Genomic DNA, 25130 nt, shown 5'->3' with positions numbered 1-25130 from the left:
AGGGGTGTATATATTCTTTTGTTTGTTTCAATTACTCAGGTTTATTTTTGCATATGTTACTTTTATTTTTCAATTACAGTCTACTTTTAATATTATTTTGTGTTTGTTTCAGGTTATACAATCATATACTTTACAAAGTGTTCCCCGGGATATTCAGTACCCACCTGGTACCAGAGAGTAATCACAATATTATAGACTAAATTTCCTATATTGTCCTTTACATTTCCATGACTTAAATATTTATTTGAATATGCAGTTTGGTAAAGTCACTATAAAAAGCAGTATGGAGTTACCTCAAAAAATTAAAAATGGAACTGCCTTATGACCCATGGTGATTCCACTACTGGGAATTATCTAAAGAAACCCAAACCACTAATTTGAAGGATATATACACCTCTATATTTATTGAAGCATTATTTATAATAACTAACATTGGGAAACAGCCCAAGTACCCATCAGTAGATAAGTGGATAAAAAAGCAATGGTACATTTACACAATGGAATATTACTCAGCCATAAAAAGAAGCAAATATTTCCTCTTAATTAGTGATTGAGTAAAGACCGGGAAGCATAACTTGAAATATACATAGTTAAAAAATGCTGTTGCAAATTGATACTGGTAAAAGTTTCCAGAAAGCATACTAGCAATAATCATTAAGAATCCTTAAGAACTTTTCTATTTTCGGTCTCAATGACTCTACTTCTAGAAATCTATAAAAGGGAATAATTTGAGATGTGGATAAATATTTGAGTACAAGGGAAAGTTACTGAAGCATATATATAAAATAACAAATATACCTGTATAAAAAACAGTGTTTTTAAGAGCTGTTCAATGTTATTCAATACATATAAAGGAAATGTATATTGTATAGAAATAATAATTTTATAACACAACCTAAAATATAGAATTGATTTTAAAAGCATCTTGATTACAAAAATCGAATACTATGATTTAAAATATTTTGGAACTAAGTTCGGTAGCTGGAAAAGCATCTATGATATTTCAAGTAAAGAAAACTAAGCTGCAAGAGAGCAGGTACAGTAAAAGTAATATTTATCATAAAATGAAATGATAATTGCTATAATCAGGTGATAATTCTTAATTATCCTTCACTATCTTTATTACATTTTCTAAATCAACACATATTACTTTTGCAATAAAAAGTTAAACATATAAAATATTAAGTTTCTGAAGAAAGCTTAAGAATATGACAATATGCCCTTTCTATAGTAACTGGTATTATACATGGGGTGTATATGTGCATATGTGGATCTGGGTGTGTGATTAGAAAAATAAATATTCAAGGCACGAATATGTTTTGCTTTTTTCTACATCACAATTCCCCTACCCTTTCCCTAAACAATGATTTTATCATGTTTCAGTGAGTCAGTGTATGACAGTGAATTCCAGTGTTGAAACCAACAGTGTCAAGGGTTCTCACAACCAAACTCACACTCAGTGGTTAGCTAGAAAGACCTGATAAGACTCGGAAAGTTCTTATACGAATGGTTATGGTTTTGTAGCAAAAGGATACTGTCAATTCAGGAGAAGAAAAAGAAACATGGGTGAGGTCCAAATGAGCCTTGGCATCCAGGGATTTTAGTAATGCCTACCAAGTAGGCATGCAGCACTTGTGCGACTAACCTTAGATACTCAGACTTCAAACCTCAGATCAGAGGCATTCACCATAAATCATATTGTTAGTTAGCATTAAGTATCTGATTGAACTGGCCTCAGGCATACAAATTATTCTTATCAGAGAGAATATTCCAAGGGCTCATTACTCATCTCCCAGGTGCCTGCCAAGAGCTAGTTTTGAAGACAAGCTAGTTTTCCTTGGGAATGTGCATGGTTTCAATAGCCCAGGCCTGCTTTCCTACATAATAACCTTATATTAAAAACAAGATACAGCCATTGCTCAGGGTCAGCTAGCAAGACTTCCCCTCACTGGGAAAGGAAGAACAGAGTGAGTGACCAGCTTCCTTAGCTTTCAGGACGCCATAGAAAGCTTTCCTCCTGATTTTACCCCTACCCAGAAGGGCAAAGCAAAGTTGTATAGAGATGGCTGGGTACAAGGAATAAAACCAGGGGCTCCCAATACCAGACACACAGTGGGTATGATTGCAGTTCACAGTGACCTGCTCTATAGATAAATCTACTGACTTTCACCACTCAAGAAAAAAAAATTAATGGCAAGCAGAGCTGCCATGGGCCTCTTGCAGATGTCATCAGCTTCTGTCCCACAGGTATTTACATTGATGGCAGCCACTTAAGTCCCTCCCCATTCTTTTCCCACGCACCACCCTCTGGAACCCCAGAACCGTTCTGAAAGCTAGCTCCAGTGGCTGCCTGAGTGCAGAACCCAACCGAGATCCTTGTGGCTGAGCACTCTCACCATGCACATAACCAGGTCCAGCCCCTTCAGCTACACACTGGCATGCCAGAGAATCTGTAACATTTTGAAACTTCAAATCCATTTCAGCACTTTAAAGTTATCTTTCTATTATTCTCAAAATGCAGCATGTGAAAGCCTGAGAAACCTTCTTACAGGCTTTGTAAATGAACTACAAATAGAGTAATGTTTTGTGATAGATTGATTCTTGATTAAATTCTCATTTAAATTTCGGTGGCTTTGTTGTTAAATGAAATGGATTCAAGACTTAAACATAGGAGTTAAAACCATCAAACTATAAAAGAAACTTAGGGAAAAAATTCCTTGACATTGAATTTGATAGTAGTTGCCTGGATATGACACCAAAAGCAACAAAAGCAAAAATTATTAAGTAGAATGACATCAAAATAAAGAGCTTCTGCACAGAAAAAGAAAAGCTATCAATAATATTTAAAGACAACCTACAGAATGGGACAATATATTTGCAAGTTATATATTGATAAGAGGTTAATACCTAAAATACATAAAGAATTTATACAAGCCAACATTTTTAATATCTGATTGAAAAACAAGTAGGAAACAGAATAAACATTTTTTTTCAAAGGAGACATACAAATGGCCAATGGGTACATGAAAAGATTCTTGACACCACTAATCTTCAGGGAAATGCAAATTGAAGCCACAATTTGATAAGACTTCTCACCTATAGAGTAGCTATCATTAAAAAGACAAGAGCTAACAAGCATTAGTGAGGATGTGGAGAAGAGGAAACTCTGTGCCCTGTTGGTGGGAATGTACATTGGTAACAATACTATGAAGAACGGTTTGGAGGTTCTTCAAAAAATTAAAAATACAACTACTATATGAATCAGCGAACTCATTTCTGGGTATATATCCAAAGGAAATAAAAACAGAATATTGAAAAGATATTTGTACTCTTATATTCATTGTAGTACTATTTACAGTAGCTAAGATATGGAAACAAGTATCTGTCCATAGGTGAATGGATAAAGAAGATGTGAGAGATAAATAATGCATAGTACACAAAATGTTATGCAGTCATAAGAAAGAACTCCTGGCATGGATGGACTTTGATTACATTATGCTAACTAAAATAAGTCGTACAGGAAAACACTAATACTGTATATCACTTATATATGGATTCTAAAATTCCAGATGCAGAAACAGAGAGTAGACTGGTGGTTACTAGAGGAGAATGAGGCGGATTGAGGAACTAGGGCGATGTTGTTCAGAGTACAAACTTCCAGTTATGAGTAAGTTATGAGGATCTAATGTATAGCATGATGATTATAGTTAATTATAATTTATTATATACTTGAAAGTGCCAAAAGAGTAGATTTTAAATATTCTTACCACATACACACACACACACAAAGGTTAAGTCCTTGATAAATAGCTTGGTTGGTTAGCATTGTCCAGAAGTGCCAAGGTTGCCAGTTCAATCACCAATCAGGGCACATACAGAAATGGATCTAGGTTCCTGTGTCTCTTCCTCTCCCTCTAAAATCAATAAAATAAACATTAAAAAATGGTAATTATGCAATGTGATGGATTTATTAACTAACACTATGGTGGTAATCATTTCATAATACATGTGTATCAAATCAAAATTTTTTGCATGTTTAACTCATACAATCCTATATGTCAATTATATCTCAGTAAAGCTGGGGGGGATAAAATTAAAAAAGATGTAAAATTAAATAACTAGAAAACTACAGGTCAACCTAACTCACAAATGTAGATGTAAAAATCCTGTACAGGTTTAGAAAACTAAATTTAGTGACAAACAAAGCCAAATATATAATGACCAAATTAGTTTCACCTTAGAGTAATAATGGGTAATATAATATATTTTAAAAGTAAATGGTGGCCAAGACATGGAAACAACCAAAAAGCCCTTCAATAGAAGACTGGATAAAGAAGATGTGGCACATATACACTATGGAATACTACTCAGCCATAAGAAATGATGACATCAGATCATTTACAGCAAAATGGTGGGATCTTGATAACATTATAAGGAGTGAAATAAGTAAATCAGAAAAAAACAAGAACTACATGATTCCATACATTGGTGGAACATAAAAATGAGACTAAGAGACATGGACAAGAGTGTGGTGGTTACCAGGGGTGGGGGGAGGGAGGACATGGGAGGGAGGGAGGGAGAGAGTTAGGGGGAGGGGGAGGGGCACAGAGAACTAGATAGAGGGTGGCGGAGGACAATCTGACTTTGGGCGAGGGGTATGCAACATAATTTAATGACAAAATAACCTAGACATGTTTTCTTTGAATATATGTACCCTGATTTATTAATGTCATCCCATTACCATTAATAAAAATTTATTAAAAAAAAAAGTAAATGAAAAAAATCAAATGAACATATTAGTAGATCCTGAAAATGCACCACACAGATTTCAAAAGGAAGCCATGCAAAATTTATATAAACCTGTAAATACAAGAAAAATATCTTTAAGAATAAATAGCTTAATAAAATCTAAGACAAATATAATTTTAATGGTGGTATTTTATATTATTTCCTGGAGATATATTCTTGCACCTCAACATTGTAAGAAATATATAAAACAAAATAGATACTGAACAAAAAAATAAGATATAAAATTCTTTTAGTCTCAGATATGGTTATGCATGCATAAAACTCAAAAGAATAAAAACAGAGTTTAACAACTTTCCTGATTAAGAAACATTTAAATACAAACAATTAAATGTGTACTGACAGACTACGTGAATTAGAAAATGATACTAGTTACAATAGAAAGCAGATATTAAAAGAAGATAAAAGACTGGCCTGACCAGGTGGTGGCGCAGTGGATAGAGCATCAGACTGGGATGCAGAGGACCCAGGTTCGAGACCCCGAGGTCACCAGCTTGAGCACAGGCTCGTCTGGTTTGATCAAAGCTCACCAGCTTGGACCCAAGGTCGCTGGCTCAAGCAAGGGGTTACTCGGTCTGTTGAAGGCCCGTGGTCAAGGCATATATGAGAAAGCAATCAATGAACAACTAAGATGTTGCAACAAAAAACTGATGATTGATGCTTCTCATCTCTCCGTTCCTGTCTTTCTGTCCCTGTCTATCCCTCTCTCTGACTCTCTCTCTGTCTCTGTTAAAAAAAAAAGATGATAAAAGATATGTCAGAATTCTAAGAAAAAATTTAAATTCCTTACATAAGAACTTCTAAAATTCCTAAGTAATGACATAGTCAATGTTTATTGATAAAAATTACACTTTGTTTAATTATCAGTTTTCTCTAAATTAATCTATATCATTTAATGTGATCAAAATTTCAGCAGCATATTTTTATGACTCTTTAAAATTTTTATGGCCTTACTAGAGACCAAGGTGTTTTTTTCCCCCCTAAATCTATAGTAATTAGAACAGTTTGGTAATAACCCAGAAGAAAAGGAAAAGAACAATGACATAGAATGAGAACCCAGTTACCCATCCACATGTACATGAAAATTTGGTCTATGGCAGAACTAATATTATATCTTTTTATTTATTTTATTTTATTTATTTTTCTGAAGTTGGAAATGGGGAGACAGTCAGACAGACTCCCACATGCGCCCGACTGGTATCCACCTGGCATGCCCACCAGGAGGCGATGCTCTGCCCATCTAGGGCATTGCTCTGTTGCAAGCAGAGCTATTCTAGCACCTGAGGCAGAGGCCATGGAGCCATCCTCAGCACCTAGGCCAACTTTGATCCAATGGAGCCTTGGCTGTGGGAGGGTAAGAGAGAGACAGAGAGGAAGGAGAGGGGGAGGGGTGGAGAAGCAGATGGGCGCTTCTCCTGTGTGCCCTGGCTGGGAATCAAACCTGGGACTCCTGCACGCCAGGCCGACGCTCTACCACTGAGCAAACTGGCCAGGGCCTATTATATCTTAGTGGGTAAAAGATAGGCTATCCAGGCCCTCACCAGTTGGCTTAGTGGTGGAGTGTTTGTCTGGTGTGTGGATATCCTGGTTCAATTCCCAGTCAGGGCACACAGGAGAAGTGTCATCTGCTTCTAAAACCCTCCCCTTCTTGCTTCTCTCTCTCTCTCTTCCTCTCTTGCAGCCATGGCTTGATTGGAGTCAGTTGGACCCAGACACTGAGGATGGCTCCATGACCTCCACCTCAGACACTAAGAAGAGCTCAGTTGCTGAGCAACTGAGCAACACCCAGATGGGCAGAACATTGCCCCTTAGTGGGCTTGCTGAGTGGATCCCAGTTGGGATACATGCAAGTGTTTGTCTCTGCTTCCCTCTCACTGAATAAAAAAAATAAAAGATAGGCTATTCAATAAACAGTATTGGGAATATTGCCCATACCTCACTATGTAGTAAAAATCAACTTTAGGTTGCTAAAAATTCTAAATGTAAGTTATTAAACAATAAACATTTCTGAAAATAATATAAACACATGTACCCATATGTTTCTCCAGAAAAACAGCAGAGAGAGAGAGAGAGAGAGAGAGAGAGAAAGAGAGAGAGAAAGAGAGAAGAGAGAAAGAAATTAATTGTAAGGACTAGGTTCACATGATTGTGGGAACTGGTCAGTCTGAAATCTATAATGTTGGCCACAAGACTGGAAACACATGCAGAAGCTAAGCTATAGTATTGAGTTCAAACTCTGTATGACAAACCAGCTGGCTAGAGACTCAGGCAGGAGATCATTCAGTATTCAGTCAGTATTATCTCCTCTGGGAAACTTGCTTTCAATTTTTAATTGATTGGATGAAGACCACACACCTTATCAAGGGTAACCTCTCTACTTAAACTGAACTGATTATAGATGTTAGCCATATCGATAAAATACCTTCAATGCAACATCTAGGTTACTGTTTGATTAAATAACGGAGTCCTATAGACTAGTGTTTGAGACATGAAACTATCACAGCACATATTTGAGAGACTTGAGAATATAAAACAAGGAATTTAAAACAAGACACAAAATGAGATGCAAGAAATATTTTAAAAATTAATAAACTTGATTATTCAAAATCAAGAATTTCAGCTCATCAATACATACCACAAAAAAGTAAAAAATATTGCAACATATATAATTCCTAGAAAATGTAGAGTATCAAAAATATAAAAAACTAAATGCCAGTAAGAAAGTGACAAACACTATAACAGGAAATGTACAGAAATTTATAAACATATCCGACACAGAAAAGGAAAACAAATGGCCAATAAATATACAAGAAGTTATTACACATCATTAGTAATCAAGGTTAAACACATTAAAGTCTTTGGACAATATTCTACATCCACCGCCTGGATAAAAATTAAATTATTTAATAATACAAAGTTTACAAAGATGTAGATCAAGAATCTTAATAGACTGATGGTGGTAGTATAACCATTGAGGAAAGAAATTTGGCACATTTAGTCAACTGAAAAGTGTTAATTCAGAAAATTAACTTCTAGTAACCCAGAAATTTTGCTCTTACTCATCATGTACATCAGAAAAAAATGCTTCCCTCTATGCACCAGAAGGCACATACAAGGATTCTCATAGCAATATTGCCTTGTTATAGGGGGAAAAAACTGGAAACAATCCAAATGTCCATGGACAGAAGCTTGGGTTATAAATAGCTGTATATTTTTAGACTAGAATAGTCTACTCTGACATTGAACAACCTATAGAAATATACATGTATAAACCTTAAAGCATTATTGTTAATTTTAAAAAGCAATCTTCAGAAGGATACACATTTTTTGTAATATTCAAAAGCATACAAAGTTAAACATGGTAAAATTATAGAGATAAACAATAGAGCTGTATAAATACAATTGAGGAGATAGTCATTTATGGGTAGAAAAATGAGGATCAGAATAGTGAGGGAGGGATCAAGGATTCAAGATTCCTGATAATGTTATATTTCTTAAACTGAGCATTGATATGCCTTTGTTGGTTTTATTTGCTTAAACCTATATATCGTAAACATTGTTTTGTATGTACTTAATATTCAAATAATTTTTATGCCTGAATCCTTCAAATTTGTAATGAATGTTTTTTGTTTGTTTGAAGCAAGAGAGAGAGAGGGACAGACAGACAGGAAGGGAAAGAGATGAGTAGCATCAACTCATAGCTGTGGCACCTTAGTTGTTTTTTATTTTATGGATTGCTTTCTTATATGTGCCTAGATGGGGGGGGGGGGGTTCCAGCCAAGCCAGTAGCCCCTTAATCAAATCAATGACCCTGGGCTCAAGCCAGTGACTATGTGGTCATGTTTATGATTCCATGCTTACGCTGGTGACCCCACGCTCAAGTTGGTGAGCCTTTGTTCAAACCGGAGACCTCTGGGCTTTGAACCTGGGTACTCAGCATCTCAGGCCAACTATCCACTGTGCCACTGCCTGGTCATGCAGTAATGAATATTTAAGTAGCTCAGGGCTTAAAAAAAAGGAAAACAAAATAAAACAAAACAAAAACAACAACAAATAACATGTTCATATTCATCTGTGAATATACCCTTTCCAAAAACTTTGCATCAGTGACTAAATATAAGCTTTTAAGAAAATATATAAATTAAGAGGCTTCTAAGTTGTTCAAGGTCATCTCTCTTCTAAGTTCTCTGACTTCTTCTCTGTACATCTTACATATTTTTCATTTTTATTTTGATAAAGTGGAAGTTATTCTAAAAGTTTATACTTAAGAAGTTTACAGTGTGAAGTATATGCACTACTTTGCATTCTATATAAGGCATCCTAATTCTACAGCCTCAGTAGGTCTTGTTTTGTGGTTTAGCATAGCATTCAGTTTTCTATTTATTATTTACCAATAAAATGAAGAATTCTTGAACTTAAATTTAGATCCTTCCAATTTAACCATTTAAAAAAGTCAGATAATATCATTACCATTAAGATCTATATTATTCTCCTAAAGACACTCAGACTCATACACAGCGAGCAGGCTGACAGCTGTTGGGGGGGGGGGTGTTGTGAGGGGGTAGAGGGATTGAGCAAAAAGAAAAAGAAAAAAACTTATAAACACAGACAATAGTGTTGTGCTTGCTGGATGGTTTGAGAAAAGGTGAAGGAGGGATGGGGAATAAAGAATGGTGGATGAACACTTATCTTGGGGGCATGCACAGAGATGTGTTGGAGAATTGGGCACCTGAAACCTATATAATTATGTTAACTAGTGTCATCTCAATAAATTCAATTTTTAAAACATTACGATTGATTTTAATACCCATTTCTTTAGATCATATTTGATATTAATAATTCCTGTGTAACCTGGAAAACCATGAAGTTCAATACATGACTTAAGAATTTTTGTTTTTTTTTTCTTTATATCTTCTTATTTCTTTGACCTTTAGAAGATTTGCAGTGGTGAATCCAGTTTTCAGAAAATAATTGAATACTCACAAGGTATTTCTGCTGCTGTTATTTTTGCCCAGATCAATCTGAGATGTTTTATATTTTGGTTGATAAATATATAGCCTTCAGAACTCCCTTTTACTTTATTTTTCTGTTAGTGTCTGGTTTCAGCTAGTAAGACATTCAGAACTAAGAAAAATAAATATTTTTTTATGTCAATGAGTAAAAACAAAAACATTTTTAAAGGGAATAACTAGATGTTTCTGTTCTGATGAACTAGGCAGAAAATAATAATCAATATTAAAAATTTTTAGCCAATAGCTCTCTGAGGCTGTATATATCTTTAAAAACATAAGTAAAGGCACTGATTTTATACTTTATTCATATGTTAGTTATATTTGGGGTCAATGTTAAGAAAACAATGCTTAAAAATGTAATTCAGTTGTGTTTTTGACCAATATTTCATCTTATTTTTTCTTTCCTAACTTCAAAAAATCAAAAAAATTAAATCCATTTAAACCATAGAAAGAAAGGCATTTATATTATTCTTTAGAGGATAGAGGACAGAATAAATAAATTAATTAATTCATTAATCCTTTTACCTTTGTACAACCAACAATAAGTTTATGGTTTGTGGCCTGACCTGTGGTGGCGCAGTGGATAAAGCATCAACATGAAATGTTGAGATCGCTGCTTCAAAACCCTGGGCTTGCCTGGTCAAGGCATATATGGAAGTTGATGCTTCCTGCTCCTCCCCCTCCTTTCTCTCTCTCTCTCTCTCTCTCCTCTTTCTCTCTTCTCTCTAAAATGAATTGTCTTAAAAAAAAGTTTATGGTTTGCATACTTCCCCTTAGCAGGTTAGTATCCTAATTAATTAGAAACTTTTTGGCACATATTCAAAACATGATAAATATCATCATTGTTCTGTTAAATAAATTGTAGATTAACATATGAAAACTAAAACACACCATTATTTAAACATAATTAAGTTATCCATATGTCAAAGCCATTATTTAGTCACACAATGATCTAAAATTCAGTTTACTGAGCAATTTTTCTGAGATTTAAAAAATATAGCCTATAATGTTCCAGTCAGCACATTTACATACCATCTATGATGTAAAGCAAATAACAACAGCAATGTAGTTATCTCCATCTCTAAAGGCTTGGGAAAAATTTCCAAATTGACTGGTGTGGTAGGCAGAATAATGGGCTCAAAGACACCCACATCCTAGTCTCTGGAACCTATGCATATGTTATTTTACATGTCTAAGTGAGTTTGCAGCTATGATTAAATTAAGACTCTTGAGATGGAGAGATTATCCTGAATTATCTGGTTGGGCCTAATATAATCACAAAATGAAAGAGGGAGGCAGGAGAATCAAAGAAGAAAATGTAATAACAGAAGCAGAGGTTAGACAAAGAGAAAGAGAAAACAGAGACCTGACCATGTTACAGTGCTGGCTTTCTAGATGGAGGATGGAGCCATCAGCCAAGGAATGCAGTTAGCGTCAAGCAGCTGGAAAAGGCAAGGGAAGCAGATTCTTCTCTAGAGCTTACAGAAAAAATGTTGTTCTTTCAACATCTTGATTTTAGCCCAGGGAAAGCCATTTCAAACTTCTGACTTTCAGAACATTTTTACTTTTCAGAATTTGTTATAGCAGCAGTAAGAAACTCAAACTAGTGTAATATAGTTGTGTGTGTGTGACAAGTTGTTTACTTAAAGATGGGACAGAAGAAGAGAAAAGAGAGGAGAGGAGAGAAAAGAAAGGGAAACGGGAAGGGAAGGAGAACAGATGGGGAGAAAAAGGGAGGAGGAACATAAATGAACAATTCAATGAACTCATTTGTATCTCTAGATCCATCTGAGTCAGAAGCGTAGTCCTTCTTTGGACTTCTCTAGTCACAAGAGACAATAATGCCCCTTTTTGCTTTGGTTGGCTGAGTTAGGTTTCTATCATAACAAAGAGTTCTGACTGAAAAAACTCCTCCATGTAGAAGACCTAGTCTGGCTGTTTACAGACCTCTACACAGCAGGCTAACTGATTGTCCATTAACCTTCTTAAAATATTGATGTGGATTAAAGTGTATACTGGATGTGAAGTTCACTTCAGCTCACACAGGTTTGTTTTGTTTTCCTGGGGACATGCATTATATGACAAAACTAGGTCATCAGGTTTATAATTGGATAGAAGTAAAAACAAAAATAATTGAAAGGAAGTTTAATTTTATTTCTTACTATCAGAGATTACCAGCAATGAGTATAAATCACATATTAGCATTTTAGGTTTTTTTTAAACCATGTTATTATTTCTAGATTCATTTTCAGAAATAAGATTTATAAATGAAAATACCTAAGAGAGATGTTGTTTTTAATTCTGTTAGAGCTACACAGGATGTGTGTTTGTGTGTGTGTGTGTGTGTGTGTGTGTGTGTGAAGGGGGTGTTTTAATAATTTGACCTAATGAGACCGTCAGAGTTCTGTGCATGCGTAGCTTGCCTTCAGACGTTTTAAAAATTTTAAAAAACATTGTCTTTGAACCCTAATCCCTTATTAATCATTTCCATTTTCTATATTTTTGCAATCTATTGTAGTTACTTACACATTATAGTCCTATAAATCTAAGAATAATAACCCACTGGACACAGGACTGTATAAACAACTTCATATTGCATTACAATGAAAAATCATTAGGAGGCTATACATAAACAGGTCACCTATAGAAGAGACAGAGGAAGAGATAAATCACCTTGTTGCTTAGTCATTATGAAGTTGGCTTGATGTCAAATCAATGGCTAGAAAAGAATATGTCAAGTGCACACAAAACTTGATCAAAAGATTAATCTAATGATTTCCTTCTTTCATTCAACAACAAAGGCACCAAGATTTAAATGAGAATTTCATTGAACATATTTCTTACTAAAAATTCCTCTATTTGTAATTCTTCCACAAAGGCTGAGTAAAAAAATAATAACTTCATATATTTGAGAAAGATTTCTCAATCTTTCAAGTGTACATGGTACCTATTGAGAATAATAGAGAACTTTAAAATGCTGAAATGCATTTAAAGTTTCAAAATGTTATAATATAACCAAAACTAAAATAAGACAGATTTTTTTAATGTAGGAAATTATATAAGCTTATGTAACCATTTAATATGATAGCTCTCAGGTGAAATGACAAAAGGCTTAATGGTATACATAAGAAATGTATGTCTACCTTTAAGACTGTCTGTTTACCTGTGGATTATCAGTTAAATTTCACATTAGTAAGAGAAAACATGCACTTACACTCACATTAAACTAAATATTTATGAATTGTAGATGATTTTAAAGTGATATTAATACCTTTATTTAAACAATTTTTCAAATGACAAAAGCTAATTTCTCCTCCTGGGGAATCTATGTCCATATGGCTAGAGTTTGTATATCAATACCCCAGCTTTTTAGGATCTTGTGCTTTATAACATACCAAATGAGTATTGACTGTTTTCTTTCCCTGTTAAACTTTCCTTCACCCAAGAATTTTTTCATATTTTTACTTGAGCACAAATTCTTACTTTAGAGTATGATTTTGGAGAATCCAAACTAAGAACTGAGAAAAGTACTTAATCTTCTGAAATTATGCTAATATTTTATAATTCTCTAGGTATTTACAAAGTAGCATATTTTAAAATTTTCATTGTGCTCAATTTTTAATTGCAAAAGTAGTTCTTGTATATTTTTAAGTTAAAATATTGAAAAAGCTAATGATATCATCTACTTTTTTTTATGCCTCTCTTAGGTAACCACATTTATCCACAGTGTAGTGTATAAACTTTTACAACTTACTGGTTGCTCACAAAAATATGCATAATATTATAAGAAATTTATTTCTCTATTTTTCCAGCTTTATTGAGATATTATTGACATAAAATATAAGTTGAAGATGTATAAAATGATGATTTTTACTTGTATATATTGTGCAATATTTACTACAGTAATGTTAGTTACCACATTCATCATCTAACATACTGAGCTTTTTGTGTGTGTGTGGTGTGAAGTTTTATGATTTACTCTATTGACAACTTGTAAGTGTATAATACAGCATTGTTAACCATAGTCACCACATTGTATATTAAATCCCCAGAAATTATTCACCTTATAACTGGAAGCTTGTAGCCTTTGACCATCATCACCACATTTCCCCCATCCCTACTGTATATGGCAACCAGCTTTCTAATCTCTATGTCTGTAGTTCAGCTTTTAAAAATTCCACATATAAGTGAAAACATACAGAATTTGTCTGACTTATTTCACTTAGCTTAATGCCTTCAAGGTCCATTCATGTTGTCACAAAAGGCAGGATCTCCTAGTTTTATATGGCTGAACAATATTCTATTTTACATTCCATTCATCCATCAATGGAAACAGCTTCCATGTCTTGACTACCATGAAATGATGCTGCAATGAGCATGGGAGTGTAGATATCTCAAGATAGTAATTTTATTTTCTTTGGATACATACCCAGAAATGGGATTGTTGGATCATTTGGTAGTTCTACTTCTAATGTTTTGGGGAACCTCCATACTGTTTTTCATAGTGGGTGCATCAATGTACATTCCCAGCAAAAATGCACAAAGCTACCTTTTTCTCTACATCATCACTAACACTTATTTCTTCTCCCTTTTTTTAACAGCCATTCTAACAGGTGTGAGGTCATATCTCACTGGTTTTGACTGCATTTCTCTGATGATTAGTGATGTTGAGTTTTTTTATGCATCTGTTAGTCATTTGCAAGTCTTCTTTGGAAAAATGTCTATTAAATTTCTTTGCTCCTCTTTCAATTGGATTGTCTATTCTTTTTGCTATTGAATTGTACATTTTGCTATTGAATTCTTATACATTTTGGATATTAGGCCCTTATTAAAAGACAGTTTGCAAATATTTTCTCTTATTCTGAAGATTATTTTTTGTTTTGGTTAGTGTTTCCTTTTTGTGTGAAAGCTTTGTAGCTTGATATAGTTCCAGTTGTTTAGCAAAAATAAAATGTTGCTAAGATCAATGTCAAGCTGATATTTTTAATTGACAGAAACAGAAAGAGGGTGAGAGAGAGGGACAGACAGGGACAGACAGACAGGAAAGGAGAAAGATGAGAAGCATCATTTTTTCATTGCAGCTCCTTAGTTGTTCATTGACTGTTTTCTCATAAGTGCCTTGACTAGGGGCTAGAGCAGAGTGAGTGACCCCTTGCTCAAGCCAGAGACCTTGGGCTCACGTCAGCGACCTTGGGCTTCAAGCCAGCAACCTTTGGGCTCAAGCCAGCAACCATGGGGTCATGTCCATGATCTCACACTCAAGCCAGCAACTGCTTGCTCAAGCTGGTGAGACTGTGCTCAAGCCAGCAACCTCAGAGTTTTGAACCCAGGACCTCTGTGTCCCAGTCTAATGTGTCAAGCAGATTTTTAACCTATATTTTATTCTATTAGTTTTATAGTATTAGGTAGATAATATCTCCTAAGAACCTGGCATACAAAAAGCACTCAGTTAATGGTAGAGAGTGTACCTTTCTTGTGACTCATCTTTATGTATATAGGTCTATGGAAGATGAGAAGAAGTGGCCTGAGAAGGATAGAGAGTGGAGTACAAAATAGAACCATTTACTGGCACAATAACCATAAATCCAAGAAGGTATAGAAAAAAAAAGCAGAATGAGAATAAATATGAGCAACAAGCTCATGTTGATGTCTTGTCATAATGACATAATAGATCCATTATGGAAAACATCAGATTTATATTTATCTCTTACATTTCTTCTTGAGAGGAAGAAAGTTGAGGAAGCTCTGTGAAGATAAAGACCCACTTCTGGAATACTACTTCACAAGTCTTTCCAGAACACAAAGGATTCAAGTACTCTCCTAAAGTAGCTCCCAATAACTCCTTCTTCCTTGTATTCCCACTCTGTATAATCTTCTCCACTTAAGGGTGGGCTGAATGTAGCAACTTGCTTTTAATATAGAGAAGATTAAAAAAATGATAGAATGTCACTTCCAAGATTAAGGTTACAAAATGCTGAGACTCCTGTCTTGCTGGGATTCTTTCTCTGGCTCATTTAGTTTGCTTGTTTGGCGAAGCAAATGCTACATTGTAAACTGCCCTGTGGCCTAGCTTTATGATTACAAATCCAGCTGTCATACATGATAAAACTACTTCAAATTCAGAGTAAATAAAATATCATATTGGTATTAGAGTCTTACGTTTTAGAGCTACATAAAAGTAAAGGATAGAGTACTATTTGTATCTCTAAAAGTCTGCCTTATCATACCCATTCCAATGGGCAGTAGTAAGGTAAGCTCTTAATAAACTAATGAATATAAAAGCACATGAAACAGGGTCACTAGCTTTTTAATTAAAGGTTATAATGTTCAAATAATCTGAAGTAACATTTCACTAGAAATTAGAAGTATTCCTGTGCTTAAAATCCACCCCACTTCTCTGGTTTCTGCCAGTTTGCCTTGACAGGCTGAAAAAATAAACTAAGCAATATTTATAATACATAAAACTTGATAGTAAAGAGGGAAAGTGACCTACACTAGGCAGAAAAACGTTCCAATCCACAGTTTCCATAAAAAGGACAAAATATCCAGAAATTCTTACAGAGTATGCACCTTTATTTTGTTTTGACTTAGTTTATTTTCCTTAGTTTATTATAATTTTTTTGAAATACAAGAAAAAATAAAAATAAATAATAAAAAAGTGGTCCATAATCAACTGGGTCTTTTTTTAACCTGCTAAGAAATCAGAGTTTCTTTGGTCAAAATGAAATTCAGCATTGCCCGTGAACTATATCTCAGGGATCTATTTGCAATAAAACTTAACAAGTGAGGGATTAGGATCTGGAAGTAAGTCATAGAGGTAGGTAGCTAGCCACATTTTTGGAGGCTAAAAGCAGCTGTTTTCATTAAATAAATATTTATTCCATGGTGTTGCAGCACTGTTCTCAGAGCTTGGGTTACATCTGAAGGGATCGATGTTTTGCCACCCTGAAGCTGCTTTTTTGGGATATTGATTTTAAGCTGTTTATTAAGAAACAAGACTCAGAAAGAAACTTTGACCTCCTCTTTTTCCTGACCAAGAGAGTCAAACGGAGACTTGCTTCAGGAAGAAGCAATCTTAGGTGCTGCCTTATCCTAATTTGACTTAAATATGATATAGAAGAGGGCTTTAGGCAGGTACCTGTTAGCTAGATTCCTCCTGTGTCCCAGGAATTTTCCTACCAGTTCCTCAACTACCAGTAAATCACCCATTCTCACTTCTGAAATCTAGTCCCTCATTCCTTCCCTTTCTTTCTTTTGTCCAGAAAAGTTTTCTATACCCAATACTGCCTCACTGTCTTTAGAATATTCATGGAGTTATCAAGCGTATGTGAAGGCCCCTTGCGTATGTATTAGACTTTAATTTCTCCTACTAAACTGTCTCTGTTAATTTGGTGATTAGTCCAGCTTAGAACTTAGAAGGTGGGAAAATAAGTACTAATATTGTTTCAGCCCCCATGTATCAGTATGCAAAGTGGACTGCTGCTTTCATAGCACTTACATTCTAGTGAGGCAGGCATTAAATATCAAATAGAATAAATAAGCCACATGGTATAAATAGTATAACAATGTAACAGGTAATCTGGACACATCTGGTATTTCCGCTGTGAATTTTTCTTTTTGAGCATTGAGGGCCACTGAGACACTCTGATCTTCATACGGTTGCTGTGTGATGTTAGCAGCTAAGTCCTAAGGAAATACTCCTATGGGCTCAGGATATGGTGATTTTAAAGTATAGTGAAATCATTGTAAAAATGCACATAATCTTTGAATACGTTTGAACCTAAAAATATAATATATTTATTTAGGGGTACTACAGCTTTGAGAAAAGTGGGCTGGCTTATGTAAAATTACATTTTATTCTATCGTATTTATGTTCATACATTATTTTATGATGGGGAAATGTCTTCTCATCATTGGAAAATCAAATGGATGTCAGAATAAGATTGACGACAGCAAAAATGCTTGTCAAATTTACAGGTTCTGAAAACAGTAAAGGACCTCTGTAGGCGGGGCCACTTCCGTCCTTCAAGTACTTCTTTCTAAAGGTTAGCTAGGCTTGTTCAGCCAGGAATTCTAGATACATACTAGGCTCTTCTAAACCAATTTATCTGTCATGGTTTTCTTTTGGACAAAATAATTTATTCTAGATAAAGCATAAAATGGTTTTATTAGAAAGTGTGAGCTATCTTAGAATGTCTAGGAAGACCAGGTACCAAGCTTGGATGCGATATAGCTTGAAAAAAGAGAAGTACTGATCATACCATAAAACTGTTTTAGTAGAAATCCTACTGCTGTTTCTGCTAGTTGATCGAGTCTAGGAAGACAGGAACCAGAAGGCAGCCTTCTTCTGTGTAGCGATCCCAACACCTCCGTGAGGCCATGCTTTCCAGAACTCCTTTGTCACACAATGTTCACTTTTGCCTGTCATGTCTCTTGCAAATGAGTTTCCTTGATGGAAGATGGTCAAATATCCACACCTCATGTAAAGAAAGCCTGAGAAAAATCATTTAATGATTCTGCCTAAGAAAAGCTAAGGAAAGCGGAACCACCAGAGTCGGGCAGGGATATTTAAACAATTTAGGTCTGACATAAATGACAGAGGTGTTCTGAAAACTGTGTTCACATTTTTCTCTAACAATCATTTTCTGGCATCTTTGCAATGGTTCTGGTTCCATTAGCACTTACTTCCCAGAAGACCCAACTCACACCTGTGAAAGAGCTAATTGCATTATTTAAGAGGTGGCCACTACTTCTCTTCTCAGGGTAGCTGACATGAAGAGAAAGATTTTAGCCTGTTCACTTATTTTCTATGTATGTCTAGGCCAATAGACATTGGCTATACTTACAATTAGAAAAGTTGCACGACGATTTCTATGAGAGGTGGTTCCTAAGTGCTATGTCTCTCAAGAAATCCGTTAAAATAGATCCAATTGTTGCTATTGTAGCTCCTAATTGGTTTAGAATACTGCTGGAACATAGGCTGCTGTTAAAGTCTCAATGTTCATTTTATTTTCTCTACATGGGTTGTGTTAAAAATCTGAAATGTCTTGGGAAACTGCTTAATATAGTTCTATTTGATAAGACAGACATTCATTTATCGAGAAATGCAGAAAGACAAGGTGAGCAGCATGGGATAGTTCAGTCCAAATGAGTGAAGGCTATCTTCTTTGAAAGAGCAATGGGACCATATTTGAATTTTTGTCATGAGTGGCTCCTCTCTGGCTGCAGAGCACTGGGCTCTATAGCGTTGATAGAGTAAGTGGCTAAGACAAAGCTTGGATCTTCCTCCCCGATCTATGTAAATAGATACCTGCATGGTGGGAAAATGAAAGAAAAGATGTCTTTTCTTTTTCTAAACAAGAACACTATTTTCAGGTAGCAAGCCTGTAGAACACTGAAGGGATGGTATTGTGTGGGTAATGTAAAAGGACCATACTTCTCAAGTAAATGGACACTTACTCTTGCAGCTATGAAAAGGTAATTGGAGTCCAAAATGTAAAGTATAATGGAAGGTTATTGAGGCATTTTGAAGTAGTTAGCAAGATTTTACACTTCATGTGTGATAGCATTCTCTATAGCCTGGACTCTTTTGTGTAAGTGTTTTTTTAGAATTTAATAAGCCTAGAGTTCAAAAGTTTAGAAATTATTTGTACGCTCTCTGACATCCAAATATGATATCTCTCTGACTTCCACTGATATCAGTAAGAACCAATTTAGTATTAGTTTGATGATATTTAGTTACAGGGTAAAAAAAAACAAACCCAAAACAATAAATAAGATAGTCTCTGCCTTGAGAGTTTTTCTCAAATGCTGGGATCTGGGCTGCTAAACCGGAGGTCTGAGCAACTCTCATGAAAAACTCAGGGTTTCATCCATGCAGCCAGCCCTTCCAACCCTTCAGTTTATACACAGAGTTATACTTTCAGTCATCCTAAATCATGAGCATTACTTTAATAGTTATGATTCTCTTTCACAATAGATCAGAATGTATTCATTTGTTATTCATTTTAAGCCTAGCAGTATTAGAGACAGAAATACAGTAGCTAGTGAATTCTTTTAAGTTTCCTTGTGTGTATTCTTAAAACTGTCTGAATTAGTATCCATCCCTATATTGTTCCCTTTTATCTCAATGAAAGAGGGAAGAGGAGCTATGTGGATGCATGCCAAGCAGTGCACTGGGCTCCAAATATCTATCATCTCTACTTGATTCCAAGTTCTTTTTATTATTATTATTATTAAGTGAAATGTGGGAAAGTAGAGAGACAGGATCCCACATGTGCCCTGACTTGGATTCACCCAGCAAGCCTCCTATAAGTTGATGCTCTTCCCATTTGGGAAAGCTGCTCCATTGCTTGGCAGCTAGCTATTTCAGCACCTGAAGCAAGACCATGGAGGTATCCACAGCACTGGGGGCCAACTTGCTCAAACCATTTGAGCCATGGCTGCAGGAGGAGTAGAGAGAGAGAGAGCGATAGAGAGGGAAAGAAGGAAGGGGAGGGGAAGGGGTGAAGAATCAGATGGTCGCTTCTTTTGTGTGTCTTGATCAGGAATCCAATCTGTGACTTCCACATGCCAGGCCTATGCTCTACCACTGAGCCAACTGGCCAGGGCCTTGATTCCAAATTCAACACCAGCTGAGCATAACATGAACTGAAATGAATAATTTTTTTCCTTTCTATTTTAATGGTGATATGTGATATAGGTATTACAGAAAACAAAAGAGTTTACTCTGAAACCCAGAACCCATCCAAAGTCTTGACCCAAATGCTTACAATTCTCCTAGGCCATGATAAATTAGTCTCTTTTCTAGTCTTTCTCTGCCTCATACCAATTGTAACTTGTAAAATCTCAATAGGAAAATTTTAATATTTTCTAGCTAGTATTCTACCTTCAGCACTATACACATACCTGAACCCTGTTCATTATTTTCTCCACTCTTCCTTCCCCTCAGTCTGCAGTTGTTCTCCAGTATTCCCAATACCAGCAGCTTTTTTCCCCCAATTTTAATCTTTTTCATGTTAATTCTGAATTTCTCCTCCTTTCTCTTTACTACAAAACTTTTGGAGATTTTTGGGTACATTTGTCTTTATTTAACACTTCTGATTAATGTCTCAGTATACAATAGACTAGCAATTGTCTTCAAACTTAATGAAATCTATTCTTAAAATAGCCACGGAAGTGCATCTGCCACATAACTCTTGTTCAGTCTCCTGCTTTTTTATTTTGTGACCTATGATACTCTTGACTGTTCCATACAAAGGAAATTTCCCGTTAGTTTCTTAACACCACTGTTCTCTAATTCTTCTTCCAATACTTTTGCTGTTAGTTCTTACTCTCCAAAACTGGGTTCTTTTCCTAAGCTAGGGTCCTATACATACACTGGTACTCTACTGTTCTTTCACTTCTCCTTTATGTCTCTAGAATCTTTCCCTACTTAATGTCATTCTACCCAAAGGTATAGTTGCTATATTATGACTTTGAGGCAGTAAACAAACATAGAAAGGATGGCAGATCCAAAAGATGGAAAGAGACTGCATTCTGAAGCTGTCCCTGAGCAGCAGAGCCAACTCTAACACCTCCCAATACCTGGATTTCATTTATGAAAGGAAAAAAGACCCCAAAACCTTATTTAGTTGCTATTAGTAGGGAGTGTGTGATTTTGCATCAAGTGTATTTTTGTTACACAATTTTCTTCCTTTCTCCATCATCACTTTCCACTTCTAAATACGTTTCTTATATTTATTTCTCTGATTACAATCATTTTATCATCCAAACAGTATTCGAAGCTTTCTAATCACTATAATTTCATTTTTCTCCTTAAACCTGAACAATTTTGTCCCCAGGTACATTTAGTCTTTCTCTGCCCCATACCAATTGCCAATTGTAAAATCTCAATAGGAAAATTTTAATATTTTCTAGCTGGTATTCTACCTTCAGCATTATACACATACTCGAACCCTGTTCTTTCCAGTGGTTCTCAAACCTTTAGTTAAGACACACAACCACACCATGATCAGGTGAGAAATGTATCACATATTTTTTGTTACTAACAATGCTGCAGTGTTTTTGAATTATTTACATACTTTATGTAAAGAGAAGATAGTAAAATAGTTATTCAATATTGTTTTGCTTGAACAACATTTATTCCATTTTTATTGAGAGCTAAGGAGAGGGTTTAAGTTTAGCTAGCATGATGGAAATTGTTTTAGATATTGTCAGGGATTGTTGTATTTCATGCGTGTCAGAACAGAAAATGGAAACTGATATGGCATAAAAATAAGAATAAAATAAAAAGCTTTGAGTGACCCTTTTCTTCTCTGTATCTTATATCCTCTCACAATATCACACAACCACACCCTTTCTTTAGTATTTTTACATCTTGAACTACTCATTTCTCCACCAACACAAGCATCCTTTCATATTTCTATACTTGGATACAAAGTTTGTCTCTATCTGCAATATCCTTTCCCCAATCTGTGAACTCACTATATTATCCTTTCTAGGAAGCCTTCCTTAGATACTTCCCAGATAGGTTGGGGTATCTCTCATTTGAATATACTTCTATTATAGTACTTATCATTATAAGTTGTAACTACAACAATCTTTCTCCAAGGTCAGGTTCATTTAAGGAAAAATCTGTATTTATTTTTAAGTAAAATTTTTGTCGATTAAGAGATCACTGGTTCCAACAGAAATTGTACCATGTTCTTTTATATGTTGGTAGGTCAGGTATGGTCACAATAGAAGATACAGGAGAAGCTGAGGGGAATAAACCAAGTTTATTATACTCACTGGTCCTAGAGACCAGAGGCACAAGCATGTCATCTATGGTCAAATAAGAAAGACACCAGGGTAGTGAAGAAGCAGAAGAGGCAGAACTGAGAGGAGAACCTGGACCACTAGCCTTTAATGAGGTTTCTGAAGGCAAGGTGAGGCTGGGCAGAGTAAACAGTTTAGGATTGACTGGTATGATAACTTCAACAGGCTCTGAGCTGTAAGAGTCTCTGGTTGCCTGGTACTTGGTGCTAAGATGATTAAGGCAGAAGGAGGGATGAGGCATATTGCTTCCTGGGTATACCAGCCAGTTGAAGGAGGTAAGGTTCTGAATTGGTTAGTTTGCTTATCAAAGGCATGCTCTAAGCTGAATGTTTGGCTAGAAATTGGCTAGGCCCAGAAAGGTAGTCTCTCTCTACCAGAAATGTCAAAACATCCAGAAAACAGAACAAATAAACAATACAGAAATGAATTACTTGTGCTGTGTAAATAATTAGAAAAATGAAATTAAAAGTAAAGAATGGTCAAAAGAAAGTAGAAGTTTTAGAATAAAGTTTAGGAGAGAAATGTTAAGACAGCTCAGGAAAAATAAATATTAGTATAAAACTGTATTTCTGTTAGTAAATTGAAAGCTAAGATGTTGGTAAGAGATGCTGATGCTTCAATGTTCCATCTCTGGAATCACAGTGGTACCTTGTCGGGATGGTTTGTGTCAATAATTTTGCAGGTTACAACCACAGTGACACTGAACACTTAGATAGGAAACGAGACTGAGGAAAGTCTCCTTAAACTATTCTGTTTTTAATTCCTTTCAAGTATAACAATGGATAGCAGTGCCTATTATGTAGGGAGTAATTATAGGGGAAAAATCAATCTTATCAATGGCAGTCTGAACTTTTGGAGATTACCCAAGGGTCAAAAAAGGTTGACCTTAATGGAAAGGGTCGGGGAGCCATGCAATATAACACGCCTTATAGAATTAAAGGAGGCACCAAAATTGGGCTATTTAGGACCCACAGACTATTTTGCATGATGACTGCACAAGTTGAGTTTAAGACCGCTTTCAAGGAAACAAGCAACTTCATTTTGTAGACTCTTATGTGTCATATATACTTACAGTATATTCTCTCTTAACCACACATGTCAAAGTGAAAGCTCTATTATGTATGTTCACAGAGCGTGCAAGGCTCACAAAGTCTGGTACCAACAAATACTACACTGTGTCTTTGTAGCTGCTGAAACATTTTAGGATTGGCCTATTGATGTATCACTTAGGGTGGATGTATTAGGTAGGAATGGCATAGGACTGACAGTGAAGGGGACTGAGGTTTTTGGTTTACTGACTGAGCAAATGTAGGCCTATGGCCACTCTCAAAGTAGCACTTTAGAAATCAGAGTTGTTTCTATTCTGTAGAACCCTGAAGACCAGTGAGGATGCCCATTATTCACATCCTAGAGCCTAGTAAGGGCTAGAATCAGGCATAGATCTGCTATTATGAAGATTGAAGATTTCTATGAACACTGGAGATTTCTATGCTATTTTCATAGCAGTGAGATACAATTTTTATAATCATCTGAGAGCAACCAATTTCTATCATGATTCCTGTAAAATTAAATGGTACTTTTTTATGGAAAATTTTCTAATAAAAAAAAAGTTCATATGATATTGGCTGATACGAGAGGTGGTAATGACTTCATAAAAGGGGAATAATTTATATCTTTTTTGAGTGCATATTTACCATCTTGTCTTTTTTAATCAGAAAATTAAATTTAACCCTTTCAGTAGTGAGATTTTTTATGCTTGCTGACCCTCAGGAGTGAGTTTTCTTCAAAAAAATAAAATTAGTTTCAGTTCCAGTTTTATTAACTTAAAATCATGTTTAATAACCAATTTATGGAAACAAGAAGAATATACATTTGTCTTTTTTTAATGTTGCCTTACACATTTTTAAAATAAAAATTTTTGTTATCTCATGCATGAGGACGTATATGAACGTTCGTACTATTCAAAGGGTTAATGGAGTGACACTGATCAATAAGAGTATATAGGTTTTAGGTAAACATTTCTATAGTATTTGAGCTATTGGTTGTGTTGTGTGTCCATCACCCAAAGTCAAGTCACTTTTTGTCATTTAAACTTTAAAATTATGAATACATATATAATTATATACACTTAATCATAATGAGCATTATTTTTGTAGTAATGAAACAAACCTCCTAGACAAATTAAAAGTAGCCATTGCTAATATTCTCCCTGACATTTTTCTGTAACCATGCAGTTTCTTTTTCCAGCTTTGATGCCCCAAAAGGTAAAATAACATAATATAGGTCTTAAGATCTGATATTAGGCTGCCCAGGTTTTAATCTTGGTTTGAATACTAAACTTACTAGCCATGTAACACTAAACGACTTATATATGTTCTCTGTGCCTCAGTTTCCTTATTTTAAAAATGTGGCTAATAACGTTATTTACTCTTGGGGTTACTGTAAATATTAAATATATATATTTAATATTTTATATATATATATATATATATA

Source organism: Saccopteryx bilineata, chromosome 3, assembly GCF_036850765.1.
Source record: "Saccopteryx bilineata isolate mSacBil1 chromosome 3, mSacBil1_pri_phased_curated, whole genome shotgun sequence".
Lineage (NCBI taxonomy): Eukaryota > Metazoa > Chordata > Mammalia > Chiroptera > Emballonuridae > Saccopteryx > Saccopteryx bilineata.
Note: the sequence above shows the minus strand (reverse complement) of the source record.